General features: G+C 39.5%; 1 long non-coding RNA gene across 1 annotated transcript in view; it reads left to right on the forward strand.

Moving 5' to 3' along the window:
- LOC118522898 (uncharacterized) overlaps window positions 1-22,013 on the forward strand; it is a 650,767-nt gene that overhangs the window by 286,528 nt on the left and 342,226 nt on the right. Inside the window, exon 5 of the long non-coding RNA XR_013445856.1 lies at window positions 2,675-2,746. This is a non-coding gene — a long non-coding RNA (uncharacterized LOC118522898). The remainder of the gene's footprint in view (window positions 1-2,674; window positions 2,747-22,013) is intronic.

Below are 22,013 nucleotides of genomic sequence, written 5' to 3' on the forward strand. Positions count from 1 at the left end.
ATGAATTTGTCCTGGATGATCCTGTCCTACTCCTTGAGGCTATTTGGTAGGGTTCATAGGTTCCTCAAGGAACTGGATAAGATCACAGTGGTAGCTCCAAAGGACTTTGTAGGTTTCATGGCTTACATGTGTTCATTTTGAGCCAGAGCATGTTGCTTTGTTAGTGCTGTCTTCATAGGTTGAACAATTGAGGAAATTTCTACTTTAGACGAATTGTAAATGTCTTGTCTTCCCTGTGTTATAGGCTGAACTGTGCCTCTCCCACCATTCATACGTTGAAGTCTTAACCCCCAGTAACTCACAATGTGAGGATATTTGGGGACAGGTCCTTTGAAGAGGTGATTCAGTTAAACTGAGGCTCTTAGGGTGTCCTTATAAGACTAATCCAGTATGACTGGGGTCCCTCTAAGAAGGGGAAATTTGGACACACACAGAGAGACTAAAGATGTGCCCACGTAGAGGAAAGACCATGTAAATAGTTAGCAAGAGGGTGACCGTCTGCAACCCCAGTGGGTGGGGGCTCACAGGAAACCAACCCTACGGGCACTTTGATCTTGTACTTCTAGCCTTTTGAACTGTGAGAAAATAAATTTCTATTGTTTAAGCCCCCCAGTCTGTGGCATTTTGCTATGGCAGTCCTATCAAACTGATATACCTCTGTTGGATGGTATTGGGCTACCTTTTGCTTGACTGCCGAAACTCTCCATTATGATCATAATCTTAATAGGATACTGATGAGTAATCCATACAGTTCACCAAGTTTTACAAATGGCTGTCAATGTTAATTTCAAGTTGATGAATGAGAAGACTATTTCTGTGATGCTAATCTCCAAATGTATCCTATTTTATTGGCGAAAAATCTGCTCTCATTTTCTCCTTGGCAGTCATATATTCAAGCGGCTTTATCAAGCTATTTCATTTTGAATTTTTAAAAGGAGGCATGCGTGTGAATTTTATTTTTCCTTAATTGATTCTTGTTAAAAAATGTCAAAAGTGAGGGCGCCTGGGTGGCTCAGTTGGTTAAGCGACTGCCTTCGGCTCAGGTCATGATCCTGGAGTCCCTGGATCGAGTCCCGCATAGGGCTCCCTGCTCGGCAGGGAGTCTGCTTCTCCCTCTGACCCTCCCCCCTCTCATGTGCTCGCTCTCTCTCATTCTCTCTCTCTCAAATAAATAAAAATCTTTAAAAAAAAAAAAATGTCAAAAGCACTCTTAATATGAAGATCGGGTTTATTAGATTAAAACTGAAAAGGTTATAGTCAATATTGATGTGATCCTAATACTGGTCCTGTATTTATAATTTTGATATTTTGTTTATCGTGGATTTTTTACATTAATTTCCCTTAAGTGTTTTGTTAATATATTGTTTTTTTGATCACTGAGTTTTTTGTGTCCCTTGCATTTTGTTCCTGGGTGCCTTGTGTGCCTCACCCCAGTCCCACTTCTGGATGTATAGGCAAGTCATGTTTCCAGTCATACCTGGGCACTCTTTTTCTGCTTCCATAGCCCATGGGTTCATGCCCCCAACATGACTTAGAGGCTGATTCTGATTCTGATGGAAACATCAGAATGGGTGTTATTTCACTACCTGGAAAATTCCAGAAGATCTTTAAGTCATTTCACTTTATAATTCCTATAAAAAGGGAGATGATTGGCTGAGCTTCTGATAGTTTCTCAAGTGGGGAAAAAATCCTAGATTGGTGTCATAGTAAAGTTGGTGTCAAAAGAGGAAAGGGGGAATCTTCAGGTATAGGTTATAGGTGGGGCAGAGAAGAGAGAAAAAGAAAACAAAAAAGCACAAACAGAAAATCTGTAAATTTGCAGACAGATCAGATGGAGAAATCCTTCCTGTTCTATCTAAATGCTGGGAAATGCAACGTAGATTATGAGAATAGCAATTATTTTCAAGGGTGTGGAGTAACAGGAACCCTCATATTCTGCTGGTGGGAGTGTAAATTCTCTTTGATGAGAATTTGGGCAGTTTAAAATTAAGGTTTTCAATTATTCGTGCCTGTGATTCAGAAATTCCACTCCTAGATATGTAGCCCAGAGAAACTCTCATATCTGTGAACACAGAGATACTAGAAATGCTCAAGGTGGTATTGATTATAATAACAACCAGAGAGGGAACAACCTAAGTGTTTTCCTTACGTGATGGATAATGAATTATGGTATATTCCTAGAAAGAAATGGTGGACAGTAGGCAAAATGAGTGAATTAGATCTACCTGTGTTGATATAGATAAATGTCAAAAACAAAACTGAAAATATTGGTGAGGATGTGGAGAAGTCAGAACCCTTGCGTATTGTTGGCAGAAATGTGAAATGGTATAACTGCGGTGAAAAACAGTTTGGTGCTTCTTCAAAAAATTAAATGTGGTTAATTTGATGTGTCAACTTGACTGGGAAAAGGCATGCCCAGATTGGTGGGAAAATAGTATTTCTGGGTATATCTGGGAGGGTGTTTCTGAAAGAGATGAGCATTTGAATTGGTAGACTGAGAGTAAAGATCGCCCTCAGCAATGTGGGTGGGCATTGCCCAATCTGATGAAGGCTGAATAGAAGGAAAAAGCAGAGGAAGAGCTAATTTGCTTTCTTTACCTGAGTTGTGGATAGCTTGTTGAATGGGAAAAATTATTATAGATATGTACAGATGCACTCTATTAATATGTTCTAGGTGTCCAGTGGAATTTTCCTATGGATCTGTGTGGTCACAGGAAACTTTGGAGGCAGTTCTACTCCATTAGTGGTAAGTAATCAGTTTGAAAAAATTTCCATTTTTTCCTGATTTTACTAACCATACCATCTTTCTGTAGAGTTGTCTTGATAATGGGCTTTTTTAGGCAACTAAATTGTATTTCAGGGTCTAGGTTGTAAACCATGTTGAAGGATTTCCAACATCAAAAATTATTGTTAAGGGGTGCCTGGGTGGCTCAGTCAATTGAGCATCCGAACCAAACTCTTGGTTTCCGCTCAGGTCGTGATCTCAGGGTCATGAGATCAAGCTCCGTGCTGGGTGTGGAGCCTGCTTAAGATTCCCTCTCTCCCTCTGCTTGTGCCTCCCACCCCACTCAAAACAAAGCAAAACAAAACAAAAAAACCCAACTATTATTTAATAACCTTCCTTCAATTTTTCTGTAACTGACATAAAACATAAACTTTGGTGGCTGTACCATGCTGTAGCTGGCTGGCTCTCTGATTCTAGGATTATATTATTCAAAACAATAAAAGTGGCAGCAGGAATGATTACCATTATGTGTAGTAGTTGGATGGTGTTAGCTAAAAGCACAGGTAAGAGTCAATGGGGTTAAAGTTCAGCTTCCCCATTTATTTTACTCTATTGATCCTCAGTTTCCTTACCTGTAAAATAAAATGTCAACCTCATACAGTTGCAATGACATAATGCATGGATATACCTAGCATGTGGCAGTTATTCAATATTCAATATCAATAATGTTTTTGAGGTGCCATCTCTTGCATCCTTCCCAAAAAGCTTTATTATTTTCACTTTTGCCGTCCTAAAGTTGTTTGTTCTATTTCCAGTATGGGAGGAAAGCACATTCAGATGCCAAGCAGAAACTTTTTTACTAGCTTGAAAATGCTGGTAAAAAATGCTGTCTAAGTTCTAGAATTTAATCATTCTTCATGACTCTAACTGTAGTGATAACCTCTTGAAAAGTCAAGTCAAAGTCCACTAAATCTTTATACTTGAGTTTATGGGACCTTTTTTTCCCCCCTTAATAGAGGAAGCTGTATTTAAAAATGTATACTCGTGCATTCCAGTGAATATGTGTGTGACCTGAAATGAGAGGTTTTTAGGGGAGAACATGAAGTATAAGAAGGCAGAAGTTCTAGATTATATTTTTGTGCTATTTCTCAGATTTCTGGTTGAACTTGAAAAGGTAACTCTTCTCTGGATTTCAGTTTTCCCGTGAGTCAAATGGAGATGACAGTATCCATTAGCTGTTACACATTTCTACCTTGTAAAAAAAAAAGGGATTGCTATCAGGATTAATGAGATGATGTTTGTAAACAGCTCTGAGCTCTTTGGGAGGCAGATGTTCTATAAATACAAATTATTAATAAAGTATTTATGCTGATGATTGCAGGGAATGTTAACAGTTCTGGAGTAAAGAAGTCATCAATTATTTGGCACATTCAGTGGGAGGGAAAGTATGCCTATGGAACAGAGATGCTCAACAGGCTCCTATAATTCTTGGAAAATGTACTGTGACATTAGGATGGCACCAACTGCAATGATGCCAGGAAATTCTTTTAGTTAGGATCTTAACAAGTTACAAGGATGGAGAAATAGCTTAGGATATCTCAATATTAGTGGTGTATTGCAAAGGATATCTGAAAAGCAGGGAACATGAGACCATATTCTATAGATGGAAAGTCAGACTCCGAAGATGCATAAGCTCACTCCTCCAGTCCAGGGAAAAGAAGAGCTCTTGTCATCTCAGAGGACATCTTTGTCATACTTTATCTATTCTGCTCTACTTGTTACTGTGTTTCTCTCTCTCTTTCTATTCTACTGTACGGTATTACATTTTTCTTTCTTCTATCATTTCTGTCCTTTTTACTCACCTACTTACTTCATGCTTTCTGTCTTTCTTTCTTTCTTTCTTTCTTTCTTTCTTTCTTTCTTTCTATTAACATATAATGTATTATTTGTTTCAGGGGTACAGGTCTTACACAATTCACAGCGCTCACCATAGCACATACCCTCCCCACTGTCCATCCCTCAGCCACCCCAGCCCTCCCACCCCCCTCCACTCCAGCAACCCTCAGTTTATTTCCTGAGATTAAGAGTCTCTTATGGTTTGTCTCCCTCTCTGGTTTTGTCTTGTTTCATTTTTCTCTCCCTTCCCCTATGATCCTCTGTCTTGTTTCTCAAATTCCTCATATTAGTGAGATCATATGATAATTGTCTTTCTCTGATTGACTTATTTCACTTAGCATAATACCTTCTAGTTCCATCTACATCATTGCAAATGGCAAGATTTCATGTTTTCTTTGATGGCTGCATAATATTCCAGTGTGTGTGTGTGTGTGTGTGTGTGTGTGTGTGTGTGTGTGTGTGTATACCACATCTTCTTTATCCATTCATCTGTTGATGGACATCTAGGCTCTTTCCATAGTTTGGCTATCATGGACATTGCTGCTATAAACATTGGGGTGCATGTGCCCCTTCAGATCACTACATTTGTATTTTTGGGGTAAATACCCAGTTGTGCAATTACTGGGTCATAGAGTAGCTCTATTTTCAACTTTTTGAGGAACCTCCATACTGTTTTCCAGAGTGGCTGCACCAGCTTGCATTCCCACCAACAGTGTAGGAGGGTTCCCCTTTCTCCGCATCCTTGCCAACATCTGTCGTTTCCTGACTTGTTAATTTTAGCCATTCTGACTGGTGTGAGGTGGTATCTCATTGAGGTTTTGATTTGTATTTCCCTGATGCCGAGTGACATGGAGCACTTTTTTATGTGTCTGTTGGCCATTTGGATGTCTTCTTTGCAGAAATGTCTGTTCATTTCTTCTGCCCATTTCTTGATTGGATTATTTGTTCTTTGGGTGTTGAGTTTGATAAATTCTTTAAAGATTTTGGATACTAGCCTTTTATCTGATATGTCATTTGCAAATATCTTCTCCCATTCTGTTGGTTGTCTTTTGGATTTGTTGACTGTTTCCCTTGCTGTGCAAAAGCTTTTTATCTTGATGAAGTCCCAATGGTTCATTTTTGCCCTTGTTTCCCTTGCCTTTGATAATGTTTCTGAGAAGAAGTTGTGGTTGAGGTCAAAGAAGTTGTTGCCTGTGTTCTCCTCAAGGATTTTGATGGATTCCTGTCTCACATTTAGGTCTTTCATCCATTTTGAGTCTATTTTTGTGTGTGGTGTAAGGAAATGGTTCAGTTTCATTCTTCTGCATGTGGCTGTCCAATTTTCCCAACACCATTTGTTGAAGAGACTGTCTTTTTTTCCATTGGTCATTCTTTCCTGCTTTGTCGAAGATTAGTTGACCACAGAGTTGAGGGTCCATTTCTGGGCTCTCTATTCTGTTCCATTGATCTGTGTGTCTGTTTTTGTGCCAGTACCATACTGTCTTGATGATGACAGCTTTGTAATAGAGCTGGAAGTCCGGAATTGTGATGCCACCAGCTTTGCTTTTCTTTTTCAACATCCCTCTGGCTATTCGGGGTCTTTTCTGGTTCCATACAAATTTTAGGATTATTTGTTCCATTTCTTTGAAAAAAGTTGATGGTATTTTGATAGGGATCACATTAAATGTATACATTATTCTAGGTAGCATAGACATTTTCACAATATTTGTTCTTCCAACATGAGCATGGAATGTTTTACCATTTCTTTGTGTCTTCCTCAATTTCTTTCATGAGTATTTTATAGTTTTCTGAGTACAGATTCTTTGCCCCTTTGGTTAGATTTATTCCTAGGTATCTTATGGTTTTGGGTGCAATTGTAAATGGGATCGACTCCTTAATTTCTCTTTCTTCTGTCTTGTTGATGGTGTCTAGAAATGCCACTGATTTCTGTGCATTGATTTTATATCCTGCCACTTGACTGAATTCCTGTATGAGTTCTAGCAGTTTTGGGGTGGAGTCTTTTGGGTTTTCCACATAAAGTATCATATCATTGGCAAAGAGTGAGAGTTTGACTTCTTCTTTGCCGATTTGGATGCCTTTTATTTCTTTTTGTTGTCTGATTGCTGAGTCTAGGACTTCTAGTACTATGTTGAATAGCAGTGGTGAGGGTGGACATCCCTGCCGTGTTCCTGACCTTAGGGGGAAAGCTCTCAGTTTTTCCCCATTGAGAATGATATTTGCTGTGGGTTTTTCATAGATGGCTTTTATGATATTGAGGTATGTATCCTCTTTCCCTAGACTCTGAAGAGTTTTGATCAAGAAGATCAAGAAAGGATGCTGTACTTTGTCAAATGCTTTTTCTGCATCTATTGAGAAAATCGTATAGTTCTTGTTCTTTCTTTTATTAATGTATTGTATCACATTGATTGATTTGTGGATGTTGAACCAACCTTGCAGCCCAGGGATAAATCCCACTTGGTCGTGGTGAATAATCCTCTTAATGTACTGTTGGATCCTATTGGCTAGTATTTTGGTGAGAATTTTTGCATCCATGTTCATCAAGGATATTGGTCTGTAATTCTCCTTTTTGATGGGGTCTTTGTCTGGTTTTGGGATCAAGGTAATGCTGGCCTCATAAAATGAGTTTGGAAGTTTTCCTTCCATTTCTATTTTTTGGAACAGTTTCAGAAGAATAGGTATTCATTCTTCTTGAAATGTTTGGTAGAATTCCCCTGGGAAGCCATCTGGCCCTGGGCTCTTGTTTGTTGGGAGATTTTTGATTACTGCTTCTATTTCCTTAGTGGTTATAGGTCTGTTCAGGTTTTCTATTTCTTCCTGGTTCAGTTTTGGTAGTTGATACATCTCTAGGAATGCATCCATTACTTCCAGATTGTCTAATTTGCTGGCATATAGTCGCTCATAATATGTTCTTATAATTGTTTGTATTTCTTTGGTGTTGGTTGTGATCTCTCCTCTTTCATTCATGATTTTATTTATTTGGGTCGTTTCTCTTTTCTTTTTCATAAGTCTGGCCAGGGGTTTATCAATCTTATTAATTCTTTCAAAGAACCAGCTCCTAGTTTTGTCGATCTGTTCTACTGTTATTTTGGTTTCTAGTTCATTGAGTTCTGCTCTGATCTTTATTATTTCTCTTCTGCTGGGTTTAGGCTTTATTTGCTGTTCTTTCTCCAGCTCCTTTAGGTGTAGGGTTAGGTTGTATATTTGAGACCTTTCTTGTTTCTTGAGAAAGGCTTGTATTGCTATATACTTTCCTCTTAGGACTGCGTTTGCTGTATCCCAAGATTTTGAACAGTTGTGTTTTCATTTTCATTGGTTTCCATGAATTTTTTTAATTCTTCTTTAATTTCCTGGTTGACCTATTCATTCTTTAGTAGGATGCTCTTTAGCCTCCATGTATTTGAGTTATTTTCAACTTTCCTCTTGTGATTGAGTTCTAGTTTCAAAGCATCATTGTCCAAAAATATGCAGGGAATGATCCCAGTCTTTTGGTACTGGTTGACCCCTGATTTGTGACCCAGGATGTGATCTACTCTGGAGAATGTTCCATGTGCACTAGAGAAGAATGTGTATTCTGTTGCTTTAGGATGGAATGTTCTGAATATTTCTGTGAGGTCCATCTGGTCCAGTGTGTCATTAAAAGCCTTTATTTCCTTGTTGATCTTTTGCTTAGATGATCTGTCCATTTCAGTGAGGGGGGTGTTAAAGTCCCCTACTTTTATTGTATTATTCTCAATTTGTTTCTTTCATTTTGTTATTAATTGGCTTATATAATTGGCTGCTCCCTTGTTAGGGGCATAGATATTTAAAATTGTTAGATCTTCTTGTTGGATAGACCCTTTAAGTATGATGTAGTGTCCTTCCTCATTTCTTATTACAGTCTTTGGTTTAAAATCTAATTTGTCTGATATAAGGATTGCCACCCTAGCTTTCTTTTGATGTCCATTAGCATAGTAAATGGTTTTGCATGTGTCTTTGGGTCTAAAATGAGTCTCTTGCAGACAGCATATCGATGGGTCTTGTTTTTTATCCAATCTGATACCCTGTGTCTTTTGATTGGGGCATTTAGACCATTTACATTCAGGGTAACTATTGAAAGATATGAATTTAGTGCCATTGTATTGCCTATCAGGTGACTGTTATTGCATATTGTCTCTGTTCCTTTCTGGTCTATGTTACTTTTAGGCTCTCTCTTTACTTAGAGGACCCCTTTGTATATTTCTTGTAGGGTTGGTTTGGTGTTCACAAATTCTTTTAGTTTTTGTTTGTCCTAGAAGTTTTTATCTCTCCTTCTATTTTCAATGACAGCCTAGCTGGATATAGTATTCTTGGCTGCATATTTTTCGTTTAGTGCCCTGAATATATCATGCCAGTCCTTTTTGGCCTGCCAGGTCTCTGTGGATAGGTCTGCTGCCAATCTAATGTTTCTACTGTTGTAGGTTACAGACCTCTTGTCCTGAGCTGCTTTCAGGATTTTCTCTTTGTCTCTGAGACTTGTAAGTTTTACTATTAGATGTCAGGGTGTTGTCCTATTTTTATTGATTTTGAGGGGGGTTCTCTGTGCCTCCTGGATTTTGATGCCTGTTTCCTTCCTCAAATTAGGGAAGTTCTCCACTATAATTTGCTCCAATATATCTTCTGCCCCTCTCTCTCTTTCCTCTTCTTCTGGAATCCCAATTATTCTAATATTGTTTTGTCTTATGGTATCACTTATCTCTTGAATTGTCCCCTCATGATCCAGTAGTTGTTTATCTCTCTTTTTCTCAGCTTCTTTATTCTCCATCATTTGGTCTTCTATATCACTAATTCGCTCTTCTGCCTCATTTATCCTAGCAGTTAGACCCTCCATTTTTTTTCTAGCTTGTAAAATGTTTTTTTATTTTTTTATTGTTATGTTAATCACCATACATTACATCATTAGTTTTTGATGTAGTGTTCCATGATTCATTGTTTGTGCATAACACCCAGTGCTCCATGCAGAACGTGCCCTCTTTAATACCCATCAAGACCCTCCATTTTTTTATTGCACCTCATTTATTGCTTTTTTTATTTCAACTTGGTTAGATTTTAGTTCTTTTATTTCTCCAGAAAGGGATTCTCTAGTATCTTCTATGCTTTTTTCAAGCCCAGCTAGTAGTTTTATAATTGTCACTCTGAACTCTGGTTCTGACATCTTACTAATGCCCGTATTGTTTAGGTCCCTGGCAGTCGGTACTGCCTCTTGTTCTCTTTTTTGAGGTGAGTTTTATGTTTTGTTATTTTGTCCAGAGAAGAATAGATGAATGAGAGAACCAAATGCTAAAAGGGTAACAACAACCCCAGAAAAATATACACTAAACAAATCAGAAGAGACCTGAAATGGGGGGGGGGGGGTTCGTGGGAAGGAAGGGGGGAAAAAAAGGAATATGATCAGGCTGGTGAATGGAACAGAGCCACACAGTAGATTTTGTGTATATTTTTGTCTGTTAGAAGAAACTACCTCCCAAAATTTTAAAGAAAGAAAAACTTATATATATACAAAAATAAGGGTAAATACGATGAAGGGAATATGACTGTAAAGATGAAAATTAAAAAAGATTTTAAAAAAAGAATTGATAAGAAGTTGGTTGAGAAAAAAAAGAGAGAGAATATTTTGGTCTGTTAGAAGAAACTGTATCCCAAAATTTTAAGGAAAGAAAAACTTAATATATATATATATATATATATATATATATATATATATATATATATATAAGGTTAAATACAATGGGATGGAATATGACTGTAAAAGTGAAAATTAAAAAATATTTTAAAAAGGGAATTGATAAAATAATATTATGGTTGAAAAAGGAAAGAAGAAAAATTTTAAAAAATAGAAAAAGAAAAAAATAAAGAAAATTTAAAATATTAACTTTGAAAGACTAATGTATCATGGGGAAAAAGCCATGAATTCTATATGTTGTATTCTCCTGGTGCTGGGGTTTTGCCTTTCTCATTGATCGGTAAACTTGGTCTTGGCTGGCTGTTCTTGGTGATCTTCTGGGGGAGGGGCCTGTCACAGTGGTTCTCAAATGTCTTTGCTGGAGGCAGAATTGCCCCAGCCTTTCCGGGGCCTGGCTAAGTAATTTGCTTGGGTTTGCTCTTGGAAGCTTTTGTTCCCTGAAAGCTTTCCGTACAGCTTTGGAGGACAAGAGTGAAAATGGCAGCCTCCCAATCTCCACCCCCAAGGAGCCGAGACCTCAGGGGCCCCACTCCTCAGTAAGCCCCCAGAGAAAAGCAGTCCATCACTCCCATCTCCCCGGTCTCCTGCCGCACTCCGTGCTCACCTGGCCTGTGACCAAGTGTTTCTATCTCTGGCACACGACCCCATTTGGAGTCTCCAAACCTAGCAGATTCCTGCGGTGCGCTCCCGCGCTGCTCCTCCCGGGGGAGGAAGGGGAGTCTTCCCAGATCTGCTGCTTGTTGGGTCCCTGCTGGAGGAGCAGTGGCCCGACTGTGCCGTGGATCATGGTTTATGGCAACCCCGAGCTGAGAGCCCGCGCCTCAGCTCCGTCTCTGCATCCGGCTTCCCCGCTCAGGTACCTGGGAGCTCTGCTGCACTCAGGCACCCCTGGTCTTTCTGTGACCCCAAGGGTCCTGAGACCACACTGTCCCAGCGAGGGTTCCACCCCCCGCTTAGCCACTGGAGTGACGTCCCTCAGTGGAGCGGACTTCTAAAAGTTCCGATTTTTGTGCTCCGTGGCTCTATCACTTGCCAGAAGTGGCCGTCGGAGGCCCCTCCCCCTGCGGTCTATCTTCCCAAATATCCTCTTGGATTCACTTCTCTGCATGTCCTACCTTCCAGAAAGTAGTTGCTTTTCTGTTCATAGAATTGCTGCTATTCTTTTCTTCAATTCCCTGTTGAGTTTTTAGGTGTTCAGAATGGTTTGATAACTATCTAGCTGAATTCCTGGGATCAGATGAAATTTAGGTCTCCTACTCCTCCACCATCTTGGTCCTTCCCCTTCTTCATGGTTTCTTTTGATTTATGACTTCTCTAACCTCATGGTTCCTGCTGCATGTGTGGTTCTTGTCTTTTGCTTTTCTCTGGTGTCGGTGTTTGTGTCTCACGTCTGATTTTTAACCCTCTGAGAGAGAGGAATTGAGTTGACTACTCAGATCTAGTAGTCATTAATGGGTGTAAGAAGTATCTACTGGGAAAAGTTCTCATGCTGAGTTACTTCACTGGCCTATTCTTGCTCTCTCTCTCTCTTTTTTTTTTTTTTTGGTTCTTTTTTCATTACACACTGATTGTTATTATACTGAGTTGTGGGGAGAATTGCCAGAGACATTAGACAAGGAATGGAGGCCAATGGAAAGAAATAGCCTTTGACCACCAAGCCCAGAAGTGGCTTAAGGGCATGGCAGTCTCAGTGCTATACAGACTATCTACTCATAAATGAGGATGAAAGAGATGAAGAGGAAAGTTTAGGGTGCTGATACTTATTTCTCTAACATTTTAGTTTCTTTATATGTTATTCCTTCTAAATATTCAGAAGAAGAAGAGAAACTCTGTCAACCTGGGAATATTGCTTTATTTCACACTCTCTGTCTCTGTCTCTCTCAAATAAATAAGTAAATCTTTTTTAAAAGAAGATTTATTTATTTGAGAGAGAGAGAGAGCATGAGCAAGGGGGGAGGGGCAGAGGGAGAGGGAGAAGCAGACTCCATGCAGAGCAGGGACCCCAACTCAGGGCTCCATCCCAGGACCCCAGGATCATGACCTGAGCCAAAGTCAGATGCTTAACCAACTGAGCCACCCAGGGATCCCATAAATATAATCTTTTTAAAAATTACTCAAAACTATCAATTCAGTTTAAGAACTTGAAGAATGTTGGCAATGTATGTCCTAGAAAGAGTGTTGGTATTCTTCATATATAACAAGTTCCCACAAATTAAGAAAATGATAATGCTCTAAAGGAAAACTAGACTAAAAAAAAATTTTTTTTAAAGACAAAAGTCCAGAGAAGCTATGCATTGGCTTGTGAAACAAATGATCAACCTTGCTGCTAGTCAAGGAATGAAAGGAAAAAATGTTCATATTTTATATCTTTCAATTGGTAAAGATGAAAAAAAGTGAACTCCAATTGTTATTGTAAGACTACAGACTTTTTGAGAAGCAATACGGTAAAATTTCCTGAGACATTTGACCTTTGTAAAACATAGGTCAGAACTGCTCAGGTGGATTTTTTTCAATTAACAGAGTGTGGTACTGTGAATGTATTTTCCTTATGATTTTCTTAATATTTTTTTTCCTCTAGCTTAATTTATTGTAAGAATACAATATATCATACAAATAACACAAAATATGCATTAATCGACTGTTACTGGTAGGGCTTATGGTCAATGGTAGGCTATTAGTAGTTAAGTTTTAGGGGACTCAAATGTTATACTCAGATTTTCAACTCCACAGGAAGTCAGCATTTCTAACCCCTATTATTCAAGAGTCAGCTGTAATTAATACTTGAAGCATTTTTAAGAAAACCGTGTTAAAAATAGCAAAAGTATATTATAGATCATTATATTTATTGCTCTCCCTGCAAGTTTTTTGTAGTAATAAAAGACAGGTGACAGACTGAATGTTCTAAAATAAAGTATAGATTAAACAAATGTATCCTTATAATGAATTTGTACAGAGTCATTAAAATTATGTAGATGAGTGCTTTTTTATGGAATATTTTCCTAATATATTAAATAATAGAAAACAAAAGCCTCCAAGAGTAACATCTCACTTTAGTTAAAATGTATCTACTTGGAAAAAATCTGGATTGTTATAACCAAAATACTGACAAAGAGTCCATATGGATTAAATTATATTTGGGATAATTGATTATTTTCTAGTAATTTATTTTCTGTCATATTTTTCATGACAAATATGCCATGTATTTGCAGTAAAACAGTAAAATATGAAGAGGGAAAAATGTTGATTCTTTGTCATTATTTTCAACTGAATTGCCATCAACAAATATTTTTCCATTTTTTTTCTCTTGAAAACATTCAAACCTGTGGAGAAGTTGAACGAGGAGTACATTGACAAGTTATAAACTCTTTATACAGCTTTAACAATTATTTTGTTAAATTTCCCTTTCTTCTCTCTCTCTCTCTCTCTAACATATATACATATAACGTATACATGCAACTCTAGGTATATATTTGCAATGAACTGTTTGTACATTATGGACATCATGACACTTCATCCCTAAATACTACCCCATGTACTTCTTAAGCTAAAGGATATTGCTCCACCTAAGCACCATGCCATGACCAGGCCCGAAGAAGTCATTGAGACTCCTCATCCTGGCTCTTAAACAACAGTTGCTAGTTTCTCCTAATTAGGGCTAGTAGTCCCTGAAGTTAGGGAAACTGTTAATTTAACTTGCCTTCAAGGCCTTCCAAATAAATAAACTTTTCCGTACTTGGTGCATGTGCTGCTAAAAATCATGTGCCCAGAGACTGATATGGTCCCTTGGAATTCCATTTTATTTATAAATCCAACATGGACGTGATTTTTCTAAATGCTTTTCCTGATAGTTCACCGTTGAGACTGCCCCTTTCCAGGTGCTGTTTTAGATTTGGCTTTCAAAGGACATTCAGGTGTCCCTTGCAGAATGTTTCCTGGCTTATTTCCTGGTACCCTGCCTTGTTTTTAATACCCAAACTTCACAGAACTTATGTGTTTTTTAACAAAATATGTTTTGGTCCATGTTTGTTCAAAAAAATTATATTTATGAACCTAAAACTTAGTACAACTTTTTAAACTAAATACTGGAATGGTCTCTTAAATTCCAAATTCAGCTGTGAGGACATTGCAGTGTGGTGTCGGGCATTTGGAGAGCATGCTGAATTACCAGCAATTCTTGGTTAACAGGAGTCACTGGTAACCAGGAAGCAATATCTTAATCATATTATAACCTAACAGGGTAATTTGTTACTTATGTATGTAGGCAATTTGGTATATTTTAGTTACCTTTTAGGAAATCACTAGGGGGCTTTGTATTAAACTATGATGGATTATAATTCTTTTTCCACTTAAAAGAAAATAGGCCCTGATCAGCATTTTTAAGAAAAAATGTCCTTTTGTTTTGTAGGCATGAAGTACTTGTGTAAGCTAGAGACTCTTATATTTACTTAATTTTAGTTTTCCCGCAGGCTGAATGTGGAGCTTTTAACACTCAGGGCATGTTAATTCTCTTTGCTTCATTTGCAAAATGACGGTAATATCACCTTCTTCCCAGGAAAGATCACATCAGAGTTATAAGTCAACGCTCAGTGGAAAGATGCAGAAATGCTTTCTTTTTTTTTTTTTTTTTTTTTAAATGGATACTGGTAGACTCCATTCATGCAGATTAGAATATCCTAGGAACAGGAACATTATACCAAAAAAAAAAAAAAAAAGGATGAACAGTCATAAAAATAATACCAAAGCACCACTTATTCATCAACTGTCAAATGCCAAGAATATCCTTAAAAAGGGTTATTACTCACCATTGTGAAGAGGTAGGGTATGAAAATCTTGACTGAGCTCATTCCTGTTCCAGAGAAGATCCATATGGAAAAGGTATGTTCTAGGTGGAATCCTGGGTATTTTTAGGGCAGTGAAAAGTATTCTGTATGAGACTCTAATGGTCTGCACATGTCATTATACATTTGTTAAAACCCATAGAGCATACAGTACCGAGAGTGAACCCTAATGTAAACTATGAGTTCCAGGTGATAATGACACATCAGTGTCGGCTCTTAGACGGTAGCAAACATAGCCTGGTGTGGGATGTTTATGGTGGGAAGCTGTGCATATGTAAGGGGAGGGTATATGGGAACTCTCTGCCCTTTCCACCCAATTTTGCTGTGAATCCACAATTGCTCTAAAAAAATAAAGTTTATATTTAACAAATGCGGCATATTGAAGAGGCTAACTCTATGAGCCATATCATAGGAAACAGTTTTTTCATTCACTGTTTTCAACTACTTTGTCACATCTCTAGGTCAGATTCCATAACTTAACAGGAAGTCTGGACCAGCCTGAAACTTTACTTAAATCTCTTCCCTCTTCCCCTCGGAATAGGCATAGGCTGGGACCCTGAGAGCTCAAGTAGGTGGGATGGGGTAGAGAAGGTGGGTGATCTCGCTTGAAGACACCTTCCTGCCTCTTCAAGGCATAGCCCCTTCTGTGGGTTGGGGCAAAGAGCAGAGAGAGAAAGGGGACCATTGTCTCTGTACTCAGTGGCTGATGGTGCCGCTTTCTGTCTGCTGTGTCTGCTCTCTTCACGTTAGGCTTCCAAGAGCTGGCTCTCTCATGGGACGCATGTGTGAACTCCATGGAGCACCCTGTAGTGCCTCCCCATTGCCTTGTTCCTTGACCTTGGAGATTCAGCTTCAGGCAATGTCTTCCTTTGCCTCTCAGCTCCACCCTGTAGACTATTGCTGGTGCGGTGCCTTGCTCAGTGGGCACATCTTATATGGGATACTGGCCGGAAGACAAAATGTGAGCCCCCTTCGGCAGAGTCTAGTTCATCTCCAGAAAACACATGAGTTCTTGCCATTTTAGCAAAAGGCAAGTGTATAGGACAGTTCTTTGCCATTCTCTGTCCTTTCTTTCTAGGAGTTATCTTCTCTGGTCACACAGACCCAGGGCTGGATCAATGAGTACACTGACTAAGCAGATGTCAATCAAGAGTAGAATGCCACTTTTTCTTCTCCTCACTGTCGTCTTCGTGAGTAACTCTTGGAGTACCCCCCTCAGTGTCTTGGCTGCCAAGTGCAGCAGAAGTGGTGTATCACAGTGAACACAGTACTCCCCATATGGTCCATGACTTAATGGGAGTTATGACTGGTGACTGATGGCCCTTCTGTCTTCTCTTCAGTCTTGTGTAGACTGGGAAGCGAGGGCAGGTGTGCAGTTGGAGTATAGACCGATGAGCGCCAGGCCTGGGGTCCACAACTTTAATAAGCATTAGGGGAAGGTCTAACCTCTCGTGTAAGTGTCTCTCTTTAGAATGTATCTTTAGATTGCTCCTGTTTGGAAAACACATTTACCTAGTACATTCTAAAGAGAGCCTCTTTCAGGGAAGCAGCAAAAGCTTCTGTCAGCATCTTGTTTGACCAGTCATATTTTGGTTTGGTTCAGGTCCAGCTCTGCAGCTGTCCACTGCTGGTGAGGTTGACTTAGCATTGAGGATGTGTTTGTTTGCCTAGGAGGGGGAGCTTTATATCCAATCCCCTCCAATATCAAGAATTCAGAAAGAGAGAGGCAGCCCTATATTGCTTTAGCCTTGCTGAGTAGTCCATACCTCAAACCCTTTCTCTAAGCAGGACTTTGATTTTCCTCTACTTGATTCACCTGAAAACCACCTGGGTAGTTTATGGCAGCTTATTTCACCTAGAACATCTAGGAGCCTTTCCAGAATCTCTGAGGTCATTTATGGCACCGTTCAAGAGTTGTGGGACCCTAGAGTGGTGGTATCTTCCCTCAGTTTCTTCTTAGACACACAGTAGTGTGGTCTCTATTCAAGTTCAGCTCTGGCAAACTTTCTGCCTTTGAGAAATTTTCAAGTGAGAAGCAAGTGTGTATATGTCTTTAGAGGTCCTCCTTCTTCCCCACCCTCCAGTTCCATAGATATGTGTCACATACATCCATGAACCTTACTATTTGTTGCTCAGGACATGGGTGAGTCAGCAAATTTTTGCATTTCTTCAAGGATCCACCTAAGAATAGGATGCTAGTTTCCCTATCTTCCTGGCATCCCTGGTCTCTCTGAGTGAGTTTCTTGGAGGCTATCTTCCTCCCACCATCCTCCCTCCCCCACATACACACAGTTCACTTTGGGAGGAAAGAGGGAAGTAAGATATAACCACCAATCCCTCTCTCTGAAGACTCCAGTGAATCTCTTGCCATCTCATACCTCAGCTTTTGAGGAAGAGGAAAGGTGAGGTGAGGGGTTGGGGTAGTAGCTGTTAGGACTAATAGTAGTTTTACTGCCTTCTTTTTAAGCCTCGGAAAAATTGACCTGTTGCATTTTGGGCATCCTCTCTTCAAAATGTGGGATTCTTAAAGCTCTCCTGACCTCAGCTCTGGTCTCCACAACCTGATACTGAGGCAACAAGAAAAATTCTTCCCACCATCCTCTTACCTACATTTGGGGTTAGAAATATATGATGCCTTTGATGAAGTTCAATTTTTTTTCACATATTTTTTTCAGGGTTTGGCATTTTACCCTGTGAAGAATAATTCTGATGCAAAGAGGGAGGGTGGATAAAGGTATCATCATGCTGTCACCATCCTCCCCACCATTGCTGCAGAGTAATTCATATTTCACAGATCTTCAAAATCCCACAGGCAAGCATGTTCTGAATAGGTGAAAGAAAAGAGACATTGTGAGCGATTAAGGGAGATACATCTGTCAACGCTATGAAAATAAAACAAGTGGTATCATGACGCTTTTTGTAATTAACCTCATGTAATCCTCGCAAGTGATAGTAAACCTGGCATCAGAAAAACTCACTGGGCGCCTGGGTGGCTCAGTCATTAAGTGTCTGCCTTCAGCTCAGGTCATGATCCCGGGGTCCTGGGATCGAGTCCCACATTGGGCTCCCTGCTCGGCGGGAAGCCTGCTTCTCCCACTCCCCCTGCTTGCGTTCCCTCTCTCGCTGTCTCTCTCTCTCTGTCGAAAAATTAAAAAAAAAAAAAAAAAGAAAGAAAGAAAAACTCACCTAATCCTCTTATGGATTCACCATTCACTTGCTCACCAATTAATCATCTGAGTCTTGCTTGACTTCACTTAATGTCCTTGTCTGAGTATGAATTGTCCCCGGAAAGTTGCTTTGACAGCTCCCCACCCACTTCAGTATTATGGAAACAGAATGGTTGCAGTGCTTGACTCTGCCACAGATTAACTGGAATGGCCCAATGGAAAGATCTTGCCTGGTCAAAGAAAAGCAAATCCTGACTTCCATACTAGTATCTAGCTGGGCAGCTATGGGGACATCGAGGCCTTATTTCTCCTTTTGTAAAATTAGGTAATAGATTACATTTAAAAGCCTCAGAAGCTCTCCCCTGCTAAACAATGCTGTGGACATTACATCTGGAAAAAAACCTAATTCTTACCAAATAGTGTAAGAGATCTAACCAGAGACTCTCCTCATAAATAAGAAAATTAATTAATTATAATATTATATAACTATATAGTCAGCTGGAAAATATCTACTCCCATGGACCGGAGTAAGGATATAATTTAGTCACAGCACAAATTATCCTGAAATAATAGGAGAATATTCAACTTCAAATTATTTACCTTCTCCATTTTGTTCTGCTTAACTTCATATGACATGAATTATTAATTCTATGAAGGAATATCAATTGGAAATTAATTTTTATGACAGTCTAAACTATTGATAACCTATGTGATGATAATTGGCAGGTTATTGACACTTCCTTGAAGCTTATTATGTATTAGATGTTATGCTAAGTGATTTTTGTATACTATCTTAATTTGAATGGTTAGGGAATTCGCCCAAGGTCACGTGGTTATTGAAGCCCTGAAACTCCAGCTGAGGTCTGATTTCCACAAGCTGAATTTTAACTACAGTCTTGCATTGTCTGTCCCTTCCCTCATGGGCTTGGTGCTGGGTGACACTCTGTAATAAGTCTGTGTATTCAAATCTGGGCAACCTGCATGCAAATATTAATCTCCTGGATCAATGTTCATCTGTACTTCTGAATCCTCAAGATGTTATATCCTTGATAGAGTGTATTTATTACATGTTTACCAATTTTCAAGCATTTTAAAAATATAATAGAAAAAGTGTGGTCAGTTAAAAAATACAAAAACAGAACAGTTCAAAAAATGTCTAACCAGCATTCTCACTACCTGGAAATATTTACAGTTAGAATTTCAGTTCCTTTATCCTCTGGTCCTTACTTAGGTCTATCTAATCTGGACTTTAAACTTTTTTAAAAGTGGTATTGAAATGCATACACTATTTTAACTCATTTTTCCCCCTTTAACTTAACATTATACACACAGTTCCACAGTTTCCTAGGTGACGTGTTTCTGGAAAATGTGTGTGAAACCCAAACGTTAAGTCCAATAGTAGACTCATTATCAAAATCAGGGTGGAAGAAGGAGGTTCTCTCCAGAGAACAAAGAGGTATTGCAACATTTGTAGTTATGGTTTCTGCAGATGTGGCTTTTCATAGGCATAAGCAAGTGGAAAGAGCCTTCCCTGGCCCCCATGGGGACTGGAGGTAGCTGCTAGTTTGGGTATCCACTTTGGGGCACCAGCCAATGCACAGTGACCCCAAGACCTGGCAGAGACAATCCAGGAATTTTCCCTTCTTTGTACTCAATTTTCTACTTCCATACCTCTGTAAGGTGGGGGAGGAAGGTAGAAATACTTCAGTTTTTAATAACTGCAGGGACAGCCAATGATTTTGTGGTTAAGACATTAGATTTTGCCAGGTTGCCTAGGTGGCTCACTGGGTTAAGCATCCGACGACTCTTCATTTCGGCTCAGGTCATGATCTCAGGGTCATGAGATCCAGCCCTGCATCAGGCTCCATGCCCAGCATGGATCCTGCTTAAGATTCTCTTGCTCTCCTTCTGCCCCTCCCCCCACTCACACGCTTGTTCTCTCTCTCTCTCTCTCTCTCTCAAAAAAAAAAAAAAAGACATTAGATTTTACCATCTTATTTTTGAGGAGCTGACTGCTTCCTCTCTTCGCTTGCACTCACTGGACTGGGGGTCATCCTAGCCCTAAATCAGTTATTAATCAAATGAATAACTATTTAAGAGAGCATGCATTGAATATCACCTTCTGTTAGTTTCCTAGGACTGCCAGAACGAATTGCCACAAACTGGGTGTTTTATGACAACAGAAATTTATTCTCTCGCAGCGCTGGAGGCCAGAGTTGAGAAATGAGGATGCTGGTGAGCCACACTCATTCCCAAGGCTGTAGGGGAGAATCTCTCCTTGCCTCTTTCAGCATCATGGCTGCTAATGCTCCAATTACTGTCTCTGTCTTCATGTGTTCTTCTCCTCTGTGTCTTCTCTTCCTTTGTCTCTTATAAGGACACATCATTTGATTTAGGGCCCACTCAAATAATGCAGGATGGTGTAATCTGGAGATCCTTAACTTAATTACATCTTCAAAACCCCTTTTTCCAAACAAGATCCCCTTCAAAGGTTCTCTGTGGACAGGTCTTTTGGGGGGATAAGGGAAGTCATCATTCAATCCACTACCCTCCTATGTTCCAGATACTTTGAACATGGGCTGGTATGAGAGACATTTAAGTAATTGTAACACAGTATAGTAAATGCTAGAAAACAGGTATGGCAAAACTGCTTTTAGAATACAGAAGAGGAGTGGAAAATTGGATGGAGGGGATGTGGTACCTAGGAAGCCTTGTAGAGAATGACATTTTAGGCCAAAATACAGTGATTCATTCTGGGCCTTGATGAAAGACTTTTAAAAATGGTTAAGAATCATATTTAAAAATAAATCTGGTTATTTTAAATTGGATGGCAAGTGACATGGATTGGTGTTGGGCATTGGAGAATGGTGGGGTCTGTGGTAAATGGGAGAGCAAGGGCATTTGAGCAGATCTAAAGGGGCCTACAGGGTCACACTTTCACCCCCATCATTCACATCTTTTCCCCTACCATTCAAACTTGACGAGAGTTCCCCTGTGGGAATGGGGTTGAACTGGCCTTTCTTTTGAACAGTGAGCTCCTGAGTGCCTATTGTTAAATACATGAAGCCTTCTGTCCATTCCTAATGCCTCGTTCTAGCCTAGTTCAGCCTTTCTGAACTACATCGCTGGAGTGTTCTCCTACGTTTACCACCCCCCCCAACTTCCTGCATCTAGACTCAAGTACCCAGCCTATCTTCTCTCCCCCTTCATATGATTCCACGTCAGTCATATTATGTCCATCTGCCCCAAATTACATTCAGTTGTTTTCGTGTCAGTTTTCCCCACTACTCTGAAAGTTCCACGAGGGCAGAAACCACGTCTTGCTTATCTTTCTATTCCTACTTTGTCCCCAGTAGCTCTTACCTAAGGGAGCTCAGTAAATAAATGAGCTGGGAAGAAAAGGCTCATTCACTCTACAGTGCCATCAGAGTCCAGTTTTATGGAAGGAAGCACATAAAACCTAAGTCCAAGATTTATCTTCCACTGTCAGTGGTGAAATGTTTTAGCTAATGATCATCCACATTGCTGGGGGACTCAAGGAAAAACCAATTCATTTGTCAATACTTCCCTAACCTGCCTTGCTACTGCTGCATAGATAGTGCTCCTTATTTCCTGGGCTGTCAATCTAGCAAGACTGGAACACTAAATCACCTCCACAGAACACCACCTAAACTGCTGTGTATGATAGT

Source organism: Halichoerus grypus, chromosome 2 (assembly GCF_964656455.1).
Source record: "Halichoerus grypus chromosome 2, mHalGry1.hap1.1, whole genome shotgun sequence".
NCBI classification, from domain to species: domain Eukaryota; kingdom Metazoa; phylum Chordata; class Mammalia; order Carnivora; family Phocidae; genus Halichoerus; species Halichoerus grypus.